General features: G+C 32.5%; 1 long non-coding RNA gene and 1 pseudogene across 1 annotated transcript; one reads left to right on the top strand and one right to left on the bottom strand.

Moving 5' to 3' along the window:
• On the bottom strand, positions 1-1,216 carry LOC146896564 (uncharacterized; annotated as a pseudogene).
• Positions 1,217-10,066: 8,850 nt separating this feature from the next.
• Positions 10,067-10,531, top strand: LOC146896563 (uncharacterized). Its single transcript, XR_015023419.1, has 2 exons — positions 10,067-10,169; positions 10,293-10,531. It is a non-coding gene; the product is annotated as an uncharacterized LOC146896563 (long non-coding RNA).
• Positions 10,532-13,333: the final 2,802 nt, after the last annotated feature.

Genomic DNA, 13,333 nt, shown 5'->3' with positions numbered 1-13,333 from the left:
ACCATAAAATCTACAATTATTATAAATGCCCTGCGGTCCCACACCCTCGTCTTCGACGATGTCTTCCACGATTTACTTGAGGGTCGTGTTGGTCTTCGTCATTGTTATCTGCAGTTGATTGTACCTGACTACCATAACCCAACGACAACGACACATCGTGTTCCCTTGTTGGTCATCCCAAATCCAGAAATTGTTCATTGGAGTTAAATGAAGCCGGAGAGAAGTGAGATAGTAGGTTTGTTGGTGTTGGTGTTGGTGGGTTGTTGGTGTACATTGGGTATTGTGGGATGTTGTAGGGGGGGTAATTGGTGTTGGACGGTCCGGCTTGGTTTGGGTCATTATAGGAGAAGTAGTTGTTGTTGGACGTGCTAGCTTGGTTTGGGTCATTGTAACCAAAGTTTGGCATTGAATTTTGTTGATAAGTTGACTGATAATAAGGGTCATATGCATTTCTCGGAGTGGTATATGGTGGTGGTTGGATGATATTTTGTTGGGGGGTGTCGAGAAATTCATACATTATAGAACCATGACTGTTTTGTGTTGGATGTGGTTGGGATTGATGATCTTGTAGTTGCGAAAAAATTTCATGATCCCAAAAATCATCATGAATTGGTGGTTGGTCATTGTGAATTTCAGGTTGATGCTCCGGCTGTTCTTCTTCGTCTGGATCTGAACTAGATGGTTTTGTGTCAATTGAAATCCGTAGTCGTGGGTTGCATGTGGTTGTCAACCACTCAATATACGCATGAGTATGGGTGAGTGATCTTGGCCGCATGCGAGGTAGAGTATAACGACGTCGATTGTCCCAATGTTGGCTCTCTTGTGGAAAGCGAAAACCATTGGATTCGTACCACGTCTTGTACCGTTTGTCCAACACATGGAATTCCCGCATGTCTTTTGGGGCCCCCGGTATTTCTTGTGGCAGACCAAATTGGAGCATGACCCTATCGGTTGGATGCCATTCTAACTTGTCAAAACATATAAGGTAAGTTGTTGCAGTCCAATCCCAATAGTCATCAGGCACATTGTGTGGAACTTTCTTGTATGGTCTCCATTTAAACTGGCACAAACAAAAGAGAATATTTAGTGTACGTTTTAACAATTTTGATATATATATATAAACAAATAATTTAAAAATCAAGGGTATATTACATGATGTTCAAGTATGTCATCAAACTGTCTTCTATAAGTTATAGTGTCGTGGCTTGGATTCTCGTAGTATCTTGAACCTACTCCTGTCCATCTAAGAAATGATATTAAAAAATTAGTAACTAATTTACCATATAATAACATTAATAAGAAAGGTTATAAGAAAGGTTATAATAAGAAAGGATATTAAAAAAAAAAATTGTCCTATTATACCACTTTACTTGGAGTAGAGGGGTATTTAAAAATTTTAAAAAAAATGCCAAAACTAGAACGCAAGTGGAGATTGCGTTGTACCATAAAATTTCGAAAAAAAAAAATAGGAAGTACCCCGCAAGTGGAGATTGAGGGGTATAATAAGGACAAAAATTTTGTCACTTTTTAGGGTACCCCGCAACTCCAAGTGGAGTGGTACCAGAAAGTCAAAAAAAGTAGGGTATTTTTGCAATTTTTCGAAAAAGTAGGGTAGTTTTGGATTTTTGGCAATAAAGTAGGGTACAAAAAAAAATTTCCAATCTTTCATCAAAGCCATTAAAAATTTTAATAGAAAAATATTAACTATTGCTTCCGAGATAGTATGAATATAATATGAATATTTTGAAGCTTGTGTAGTTAAAGTTTTAAGAATGCAATAAAAAAAGATGTTTTCAATATAAATGTTTCTATTTTTGTTTCTTTAACTAGTGTCTCCAGAAATACTACTAATTAACATGACCATTTTTAATATTAAAAAAATGCTAAGGAATGGCCAAAAACACTTATTAAAAACTTTAAATTATACATTTTTAGAAGAAAAAAAAATATATTCATTCAATGCATTGGAATTTAAAGTGTGATTTTTTTATAAAGAATAGTTTTTAAATTTTACCCTTCCCACAAGCCTCTTGCTTAGAAAATCTTTGAACAAACTCATCTAAGCTAGCCTGTACAGCCTCTATCCTCTACATCAATCACCAACACGTCTCTGTAGACCCGAATTTGTGCAAGCAACAGTGATTATAGACATAAAATGTTTAGATTAGAGTAATAATTATTTTTCGTAATAGAGCCATTGAGAGCATCCAAATCCATATTATCCATATGAGTGGTATAAATGGGTCTTTCATAATATATTATATTACTTCACATTTTTCAATTATTTAAATCATTTAACTACATTTTTTAAATATCCATCTACTCCACTAAAACTTTAAAATGGGTCTCACTAAACCTACAATATGTCAACAGAGTCTTTTGTTGCTTTGTAAATACTACTCCCTCCGTCTCATAATACATGTCACAGTTGACCCTATTACGCATACCTATGCATAATTTTGAGCTTAAATATCTTGAATAATATGTTAGAAAAAATTATGAAAATTTGATATTTTGAAAATACTCATCGAGACAAATCTAACGACATCTTATATGATATTATTTATCTTTGTATATTAGTAGAAAAATATGGTCAAAGTAAGTTAGGTCAAAATTGCAAATTTTTAAATGGATCATTTATTACGGGACGGAGGGAGTATTTTTTATTTATTTTTTAATGCACAAAAAGCAGAAGGTATGTAGCAATGGAGAGGGGAAGCACTTGGGTGACATAATGTCACCGTGACATTAAATCTGGGCCACACAACACATACAACACATCTGGGCCACACAACACAACACCTTTGTGTGGTCCAGATTTAATGTCACGGTGACATTATGTCACCCAAGTATTTTCCCAAGAATTTTGATCTCCACCCAACAACTTTTACTCGCACCCTGCACTGCTTCCAAATATACCCTTGTGTTAGTTAAGTCACGCAGCGTGACTTAACTAACGCGCGTTGTAAGCAATGCGTGACTTAAGTCACGCACGTTGTAAGCCATGCGTGAGTTAAGTCACGCACGTTGGCCGGTGGTCAGAACTGAAGAACAAACGTTTTTTTGGTCTGTGGTCAATGTTTCAACATTCAATCCACACGTTTTCTACCAAATTTTACACGTTTTTTGACCACATTAATGGTATTTACCACATATACTACCATTTCTACCTATAAATACATCTACATATTTCCCTAATTCCTCACACCATCTCACTTTCTCCCCCTCATCACTCTCTCCCTCTATTTCTCTTCTTTCTTCTTTTTCTTTTCAATATTCTCTTTGGGGTAAAAGGTGATCAATTTTCGTCGGGCTAAAATAGTGAGTAGCCGACTTGGGGAAATGATCGACCCTTGGGATAATTTTAAACCTGTTTTTTTAACCGCAGAAACTTTTTACCGTGGGTAAAAAGAACTTCGTGTGGTAAAAAAAACAGCTTTAAATTTAGCCCAAGGGTTGATGATGTATTTTCCCCAAGAAGGCTGCTCACTATTTTACCCCACGAAGATTGTTCACTTTTTACCCCAAGAAGGATAAAATAAGTAGATTTAGTGAATAAGTAGATTACTTTTTATCATATGAATTATTGTAATGTAATTTATGAATTATTAATAAAATGAGAGATTATTTATGCCTCAATTTTGTTCCTTTGTTTTATATTTGTTGTATTTACCTTTATTTATATTTGTATTGTATTTACCTTTATTTATATTTGTATTAATATAAAGAATAATATTGAATCAATAATTTAGAATAAAATTAAGAAAATAATTTAGATTAATGTAAACAAAATAATTTCAAAATAAAGTTAATAAAATAATTTTGAATAAAGTTAAGAAAATAACATAATTTGAATAAAGTTAAAATAAACAAAATAATTTCGAATAAGTTAATAAAAATAATTTGAAAAAGTATCCTTGCACCACTTAACTTGCGTTGCATAAGTTAACTTGCGCACAAACTTACACTTGCGCAAGTTAACTAGCGCATGGACATTTTCGACATGGCTACAGGATGCGAGTAAAAGTTGCTGGGTGGAGAGCAAAAATCTTTTCCCAATGGAGAGGAACGGTGGTAAGAATTGGAACTGGCCAAAATATTAAAGACACTCTGACATGTGTCCTTGGTTTTGGTGAAGGAGTGGTAGAAAATCGGAAAATACTTGGGTGACATAATGTCACCGTGACATTAAATCTGGGCCACACAAAGGTGTTGTGTTGTGTGGCCCAGATGTGTTGTATGTGTTGTGTGGCCCAGATGTTGTGTGACAATGTGTGTTGTGTGGCTCAGATTTAATGTCACGGTGACATTATGTCACCCAAGTGCTTCCCGTAGAAAATCTACCCCGATATTCCTGCTCTGAGAGCTCTTGTCATTTCACACTTTAGAGAAATGTGTGTGTTGGTACGAGGATTTTCTTAAATTGATACTCCCTCCGTCCCGGAATAACTGACCCATTTTCTAAAAAAAAGTGTCCCAAAATAACTGACTCATTTCAATTTTCAATACAACTTTTATCATTCCCAATACAATATAACACTAAATAATACTACTTTTATCATTCCCAATACAATATATTCCACTTTCCCCTTTATTTATACATTTTTCTTAATCTGTGTGAAATGAGCCAAGGGGTCAAATAAATTGGGACGGAGGGAGTAATGTGTACGATAGTTATTGTTAGTTCAATTCGAAAAAATAATTAGATGTGGAACAATTACTCAAGAACGAAGAAAGAATTTTTTTTGGTTATAGAATGAAGTAGATGAACATGTATGATCAATGTAACAAAATCATAGTCAACATTCTAATCATAGTCAAGTAACTAACAATTCTGTTTGACAATAACCACTTCTAGTTTGCCACACTATTAACTTGTTTTTCAAAGAAAATTGAATCTAATTGTCTCAATGTGTTTGCTTCTTTTATATGAGACTGGATTTTTGGCTAGTTTTATTGTTGATTTGTTGTTAATAATAAACTTTATTGGCTTGCTAACTTCAATTTTTATTCCCATCAACAATGAACCAAGGCACACAATTTGACAAGAGAAATCCTTTCATCGACACAAGCATAAATAAATAATGTTGGGCAAATACACATATAAAGATTTATTTTTAATAATAAAAAAATTGATAATAAATTATTTAATATTTTTAAAAAAATCTTTGTTTAAATTAAACCGGAGGTTCTTTAACTTATTTAATCGTAGCACATTGGTCTTTTAAATTTTTTGTTCCATTTTGGTCTTTTAACTTAATTAATTGTAATAGTTAATCCTTTAAGCTTTTTCCGTATAAATTAGGTCATTTAAATTATTTAATCGAAACAATTTAAGAATTTCAGATCTTAAAAATGTACTCCCTCAGTCCCATATTATAAACAAAAAAAATCAAACTTATTAAGAAAACTAAAACATAGTAGTTTGCAACATAGTTTCTTGTGTTTTCCTTGAAATAAGTTTTATACGAAGATATAAAAATAATTTTTATTGGTTATTCGTTATTGAGAAAATGAAAGAGATAGCAAATTGAATGCACTTTACAATTAATTTTGCTTCGGAAAAGATGATTTTTTGAAAAAAAACATAATTAAATATGATAAAAATTAGTCTTTTTTGCTTATAATTTGGGACAATGAAAATGTGTTTTTTTTGTTTATAATTTGAGACGGAGGGAGTAAGTTATTTGGAGTCTAAGAAAAAATATAGTATGAATATCTTGAAACTTGTGTTACTAAAGTTTTAAGAATGTAAAAAAAAATATGTTTTCAATATAAATGTTTCTATTTTTGTTTCTTTAACTAGTGTATCAGATATACTGCTAATTAACATGACCATTTTTAATATTGAAAAATGCTAATGAACGTTAAAAAACACTTATTAAAAAGTTTAAATTATAAGTTTTTATAAAGATATATTTATTCAATGCATTGGAATTTAAAGTGTGATTTTTCTCATAAAGAATAGTTTTTAAATTAAACCTTTCTGATAGGCCTCTTGCTTAGAAAATGAGTAATTAGCCAAAGACCCCCCCGAAATTGCAAGGTGAATCAAATACCCCCCCTGTAGTTAACGAAACATCAATTACCCCCCCCCCCCCCGAAATTGTCTAGCGTCTGTCAATTACCCCCCTCCGTTAATTTCCTCCATCCAACATGCTGATGTGGCCGTTAACTGCCACGTGGCACTGCCACATGGTCAGAAAAGTCATGCCACGTCATAGGGGGGTAATTGACTATATTTGATTTTTTTTTTGAAAAAAATCTGATTTTTTTTTTTAAATTGAAACTGCATTTTCGGGGGGGTTTTTGGCTACAGGGGGGTATTTGATTGTGTGGCAGGTTTTGAAATTGAAAACAATGATTTGATTTTGTTCAACAAATCAAAGATTTCAGGTAACAATCTAACATAACCCACCCTAAGGAAGGATCTAAACTACTAGGAACTCACAAAGATTATTCTGAAATCTCTTAAAGCTTCAACTCCTTCTCCTTTCTCCCACAATTGCTTCTAAACACCAATTTAAGTCATCATCAACATCACACTAAACATGCATTCACTTCTGAGCTTAATTTGAACACAATTTCAGAAATGGTGAAGTTGATGGTGTGTTTCGATTTGGACAGAAGAGGGGGAATTGAAGCTTGCTTTAGGGCTTAATAATGATGAAAATGATAATGGAAGCTTTGCATGTTGATTTTTATTGAAGTACATGATAGTATTGTTGTGTATGTTGGTAGTTTTGATTAAAATTCTTGGTTCACAATAGTTATATGAAATATGTATTGTTGTTCTAAGTATTTTCTTATGTGTATTGGAAACAAATGTAAGAGGCAATTATGCCAAGCTGTTTGTGCTGCTATTGTTCTAAGTTGTTTGTGTTGTTATTGTTCCAACAAGTTCGTGTCAAAAACCCCCCTGTAGTTTATCAATAATGGTCAAAAACCCCCCTGTATTTGAATTATTTGGGCTTATGTTTTGACAGAACCTGTTATGCTAGTTCTGTTTGTGGCTGGTGGCGTGTTTCTGCTATGGGCCTGCAGTGTCTGGGTGCCTGCAGTGTCTAGGTGCATGAGTGTCTAAGTTCATAATCTATGACTAAGGTATGCTACTATATGACAGAATTATCTCTGTGAAATCATCATTTAAGTATGCTATCTATAATGACAGTATAAGCATAGAACAGTATAAGCATAGAACATCTATATGACAGAACTATATGACAGAATTATCTCTGTATAAGCACATTATATAGTAGTGATAATAATGACAGTGGCATATATTAGTCATATAAATTAGCATATAGAAAGAATAAGATTCATAGTAGTGATCAATTATCATAAATTTGCAAGGAAAAATCATATTTTTGTTCAAAAGGAAAAAAAATCATATTTTTGTTCAAAAAAAAATTTCAAAAAAAAAATTAGAAAATATAGTCAATTACCCCCCTCTGACGTGGCATGCCTTTTCTGACCATGTGGCAGTGCCACGTGGGCAGTTAACTGCCACATCAGCATGTTGGATGGAGGAAATTAACGGAGGGGGGTAATTGACTAACGTTTATCAATTTCGGGGGGTAATTGATATTTCGTTAACTACAGGGGGTAATTGACGCGCCTTGCAATTTCGGGGGGTATTTGGCTATTCACTCCTTAGAAAATCTTTGAACAAAATCATCTAAGCTAGCCTGTACAGCCTCCAGCCTCTACACCAATCACCAAGGTCTCTACACCCGAATTTGTACAAGCAACAGTGATTATAGACGTAAAATATTCAGATCAAAGTAATAATTTTTTGGTACCTGAGCTATTGAAAACTCTTGTCATTTACTCGATCCGTTTTAAAATGAATGTTGTTTTAACTAAAAAAATTGTTTTAAAATGAATGTCACCTTCAGTTTTCAATATACTATTAATTAGTTTTTCACAATAGTCCTCCTTAATTATTACTATGCACATTACTTTCAAAGTACCACATTTTACTTTAATTTTTAAGGATGGGAAATACACCAAAAGTTAACAAGACTATTTTAGTAAAAATGTCATGTCTATAAACAACATTATTGCATTTCTTAATATGTTTGTGACGGGTTAAGATCCTCTCCATTTATAATTTTTTCCATTTGTTGCAATTTGGAGAAAGATAGACAAAAAAAAATTAATGATGATGGGATCCACTTAGTGATAGGACCCACCACTTATTTTTTTTGTCTATAGTGATAGGACACTCATTTTAAAACAAAGTGATTAGTTTTTTATTATTTTTTAGTGACAATTAGAGTACCAATGGAAAAATGGTGGATAATTTACCTCAACCAATGAGCATTCACCATTTTAAATGGTATCTATGAACTATCTTGACTCCACCAATAAATTGCTTATTACATTGGTTGGTGGGTAAATTAAGCACCATTTTTCAAAGATAATCTAAAAAAAACCTATTTTTATTATTGCTCCTGTGTTTAAATCTTGCATTATTGGTAACAGATAAAATGTTCAGATCAGAGTAATAGTTATTATTGCATTATTCTTCAAAAAAAAAAATATTATTGCATTGCTACTTTTTATCATTAATTGCATTATATCACCCGGTAAGCAATACTGATTTTTTTTTTTTTAACTGTGGGTCTCCTGGATGTTTAAGACTTTTTTATTTTTATATAGACTAATTCATTCAGCAATATTTTTTTATATAGATTCATTAAATAATAAAATAATTTTATATAGAAATCCAGTGATATAAAAAGAACGAACTCATAATTGTATTCAGTAACACCATAACCGTACCATTATAGGGTCCATTTGTTTCAGATTTTTTTTTCAAAAAAAATCTATTTTTCCCCTTAAAAAAATCACTTATTTCATTTTTAAATGTTTGTTTAGGATTTTTTAAAATCGTTTTATTAAAAAAACATCTATTTTGATCATAAAATAAAGGGTGTGTTTGTTTCAGCTTTAAAAAAATAAATTTTGTGTCAAAAGAATCTAGAGATATTTTTTTATATATTTTTAAAAAAATTTGAAGTTATTTGTGTTTGCCTACTATCCATAAAATCCATTTTTTTTTAAAAAAAGAGTTGTAACATGCACATGTGTTATCTCCTTGTTGTTGAAAAAAATAGATTTTTAGAAAAACTAATCCTAATAGCTTTTTATTTTAGGGTCAAAATAGATTTTTTTGATAAAATTATTTTTCTAAAAATCCTAAACAAACACTTAAAAATGAGAAAAGTGATTTTTTTAAGGGACAAAATAGATTTTTTTTGGAAAAAATCTGAAACAAACGGGTCCAAAAAGCTATTAGGATTAGTTTTTCTCAAAACTTTTTTTTCAAAAATAAGGAAGTAACACATGTACATGTTAAAACTCTTTTTATTTAAAAATTGATTTTTATGAGTAGTAGACAAACAAAAATAACTTCAGATTTTTTTTTTAAAATCTCTAAAAATTAATCTCTAAATTCTTTCGACGCAAATTCTATTTTATTTTTCAAGTTAAAACAAATGGGGAATTAGTCACTTTAGTCCCTGAATGGGGAACGATTCGTCAATTTAGTCCCTGAATGCAGATAAATTGCAAAATAGTCCCTGAATGTAGACTTTGTTAGTCAATTTAGTCCCTGAATGCAGACTCCGTTAGTCAATTTAGTCCCTGAATGTAGACTTCGTTAGTCACTTTAGTCCCTGAAATTGACCATGCAGGGACTGTTTTGCATATTATCTGCATTCAGGGACTAAATTGACGAATCGTTCCCCATTCAGGGACTAAAGTGACTAATTCCCCTAAAACAAATGCACCCATAATCTACTCCACATCCCTACCACTATAGCTATGATGATCAATCCCCTCAAAGAAAAAAAGGCATGATGATCGGTCTTTTCTTGGGTCTATCCTATACAGACCCCACATCTAAACTAGCCTATATAAAGTTTGGTAGTGTAATAATAAGTACTAGTATTAATTAAACTTTTTTTGACAGATAAATTAATTAAACTTGAAACAATTACATGAAGCTATAAATTAGCTACTTTACTTGAACCAAACATTGCTCCAAGTTTCTCCCTTCCAAGCTTCCAAGCTTCCAAGCTACACTACTACTTGATATTTGCTCCAAGCGTCTCCAGAATTTTGAGTTCATGGAACCAACCAGACCCAGTGACATCGGTACGGTTCGTTCATTCCTACCTTATATCTATGGTCTTAAATAAGTAATATAACTTATTTTGTTATTAACTTTACGAGAGATATTTACTAATCTTTTGATTTGATCTTTAAACGGTGTTGTATTACAGGAGCAAGAGAAACGCATCAAGAAAATTCAAATGTTGGAACCTGAATGGAGTGATTATCAGGAAAAATTTAAAGAAAAGGAGTATGCCTTGCTAACTGCAAAAATTACCCAAAGAAACAATAAAATCAAAAATGTACTCTCCAAATTTTCTTTTTCGGTTTAAAAAGTGTTTTCTACTTTCTATGTAAAAGAAACACTTGTACTTTATTATTGCAATGAATTCAGTTTTTCCTTCTCATATTTTCATGTGTCATGGTTATTTGTGACTGTTTCAACAGTTTTACGATTGCGTGCTCTGATTATAACTTTGATTCAAGACTATGCTGTCTTCTTGTTCTTTAATCACAAGGAGAGTCAATGTTCAAAAGACTATGATGTCTGTGTTACTTTTAAACTTTTCATCACGACCTTGTAAAATTTCTTGAAATTCAATTTCTGTAATTTTTTTTTAACAATAATGTCCTTAAAAAAAACAATAATTACATGCTCCCTCCGGTCTCATTTATAAGCAAATTTCTACTTTTTAGATTCAATTAATAAAAGATGTATGTAGTCTACAATATAGACCATATACATCATTTATTAAATGAATCTCGAAAGTCAAAATTTGCTTATAATAGTGACCGAGTCTCCGTTTCTTTGTTTTTCTACTAAAATTCTTTAACTGGATTCATACATTAACAGATTCTTCATATTAAATTTGGAACAATAAATCACCACCAGTGATAAAACAAATTAAGACAGAGTAAGCATAAGTCTCATGGGTAGTCAATTATTGGCTAACAAGAATAAGGTCTTGCGGGCGCTGTGTTATACGCAGTAAATCTAGGCTTAATTGTAGTTTTAACCTCTAACTTTTTTAAAGTTGCGATTTTGGCCCTCTAAGAAAAAAACTGCAAAATCGTCCCTTAAGTTTTGCAACTGTAGCAGTTTTGGCCTAAGGCAAAAAAAAAAAATGACACGTGACACCTCACTTAGGGTGCCACATTAGCGTAGACCGAGTCAAAATTGGCCTTGGGAGCCAAAACTGCCACAGTTGCAAAACTTAGGGGGTGGTTTTGTAGTTTTTTTTTAGGGGACCAAAATCGCAACTTTGGGAAAGTTAGGGGGCTAAAAGTGCAATTAAGCCGTAAATCTATCAGAGTATGTAATCCAAATTAACGGTGAATAGCGTTGTGTACTCGAAATTAAGAGTGACTCGTAAGTAATAACAAATTAATTTACTATTTACTTTGATTTCATACTTATTTCCTTTCTTATCATACATTTTAATTATCAATTTAAATGTTTGGGTTGGAGCCATCAAAAATCTCTGCAAGATATACAAGGGAGGCAATTCAAGCAGTGTATAAAAAGTCGTGACCCGTGTATAAGGATCTTAAGAAAGAAGTTAGGGTTAATTTTTTTAATGAGTTTAAGGCAAAAAGAAGAAGCTCTCCATTGAAAGAGATTATGGGTCAATATTGTTTTGATGTTAATGGAGTTGGTTTTTTGTTTAATATTAGATTGAGGAATTCAGTTAGTTAGAATAAATCCTAGAGTTTAAGGTAACTAACTTTGGTTAGCTTGTTAACCAAGTTAGAAAGTTTGTTTTAGTTTGTTAGAGAAGTTTGTTACAAAAATTATTTGTATATAAGCTTCTCATTGCTTGTAAATATCAAGATTTTTTTATATCAATAACATTCATCATTCAATAATATTTTTTCAGTTTTATACCATTGCTTTTCTCTCTCTCAAAAAATCTCATAAACCCAGTTTCTGTTTTATCAGTTTTGCACAGTTTGTTGCCCAGTTTTCCAACCTAGTTCTATAGGTTATCCACCTGGTTCTATAGGTAATCCACTTGGTTATATAGGAAATTCACCATTGTTCTATCAAATTGGTATCTTGAGCCCAGTTCGTTCTTTGTTGTTAGAGAATTCGTGAAGGATGGTAACTCATAGCAATAATATCCCAGCGCATTTACCGGTGTTTGAAGGCAAGTATTACGATCAATATATCATAAAGATGAAGGTTATCTTCAGGTTTCAGGATGTTCTTGAAGTAGTGAATGATAGTGTACCAGCACTAGCAGTGAATGCTACAGATGTGCAACAAACAACAAACAAGGATGTAAAGAAGAAAGATGGGAAAGCCATGTTCTTGATGCATCAGAGTGTGAACAATGAGATATTTGAGAAGATCATATGCATTTTGAAAGTGCAAAGGAAACTCGGGAAGCATTGGAAAAGTTATATTCTGGAGATGGTAAATTGAAGAAGGTGAGGCTTCAAGCTTTGAGAAGACAGTATGGAGGAAGAAGAAACCATCAGTCAATACTTTGATAAAGTTATGAATCTGTCAAATCAAATGGCCAGGAATGGTGAAAGTGTTACAGACATGATGAAGGTTGAGAAAGTTCTTAGAACGCTAGCACCAAGATTTGATCACATTGTAGTTGCTTTGGATGAATCCAAAGATTTTGATTCTATGAAAATTGAAGAATTGCAAGCAAGTCTTGAAGCACATGAGTTTAGTTTGACTGATAGAACCAAAGCTTGAGCTAAATATGCAGCTTCTAATCAAGCTTTACAGGCTCAGCATGTGAAGAAAGGAAAATTCAAGAAGGGGAAGAAACCCTGGATTGAACAATCTCATAAAGATGGTGAAGGTTCTAGCAAGAATCAAGAAATGAATGATGCAACAAAGTCTGATCAGAAGAAGAAGAAAGATAAGAAGGACATTCAATGCTATAATTGTCAGAAGATGGACATTATGCATCTGAATGCAGATCAAAGAGAGTACCAAGAAACAAAGATGAGGCTCAGTTTGCACAAGGTGATGATTCAGACTCTGAAGAAAGGCTTCTGATGGCAATCATCAAAGAAGAAGAAGAAAAGGGTGATGAATGGTATTTGGGTACTGGGTGCTTTAATCACATGACTAGTAAGAAATCTTGGTTTGCTGAATTAGATGATTCAGTAAATAGAAAAATAAGGTTTGCAGATAATAGCATGGTGAGTGCTGCAGGAATTGGCAAAGTTTTGATTCATAGGAAAGATG

Source organism: Medicago sativa, chromosome 8 (assembly GCF_051527215.1).
Source record: "Medicago sativa cultivar Bolivia chromosome 8, Bolivia_mono, whole genome shotgun sequence".
Classification (NCBI taxonomy): domain Eukaryota; kingdom Viridiplantae; phylum Streptophyta; class Magnoliopsida; order Fabales; family Fabaceae; genus Medicago; species Medicago sativa.
The sequence above is the reverse complement of the archived record's forward strand: the minus strand, read 5'-3'. Positions and strand labels throughout refer to the sequence as shown.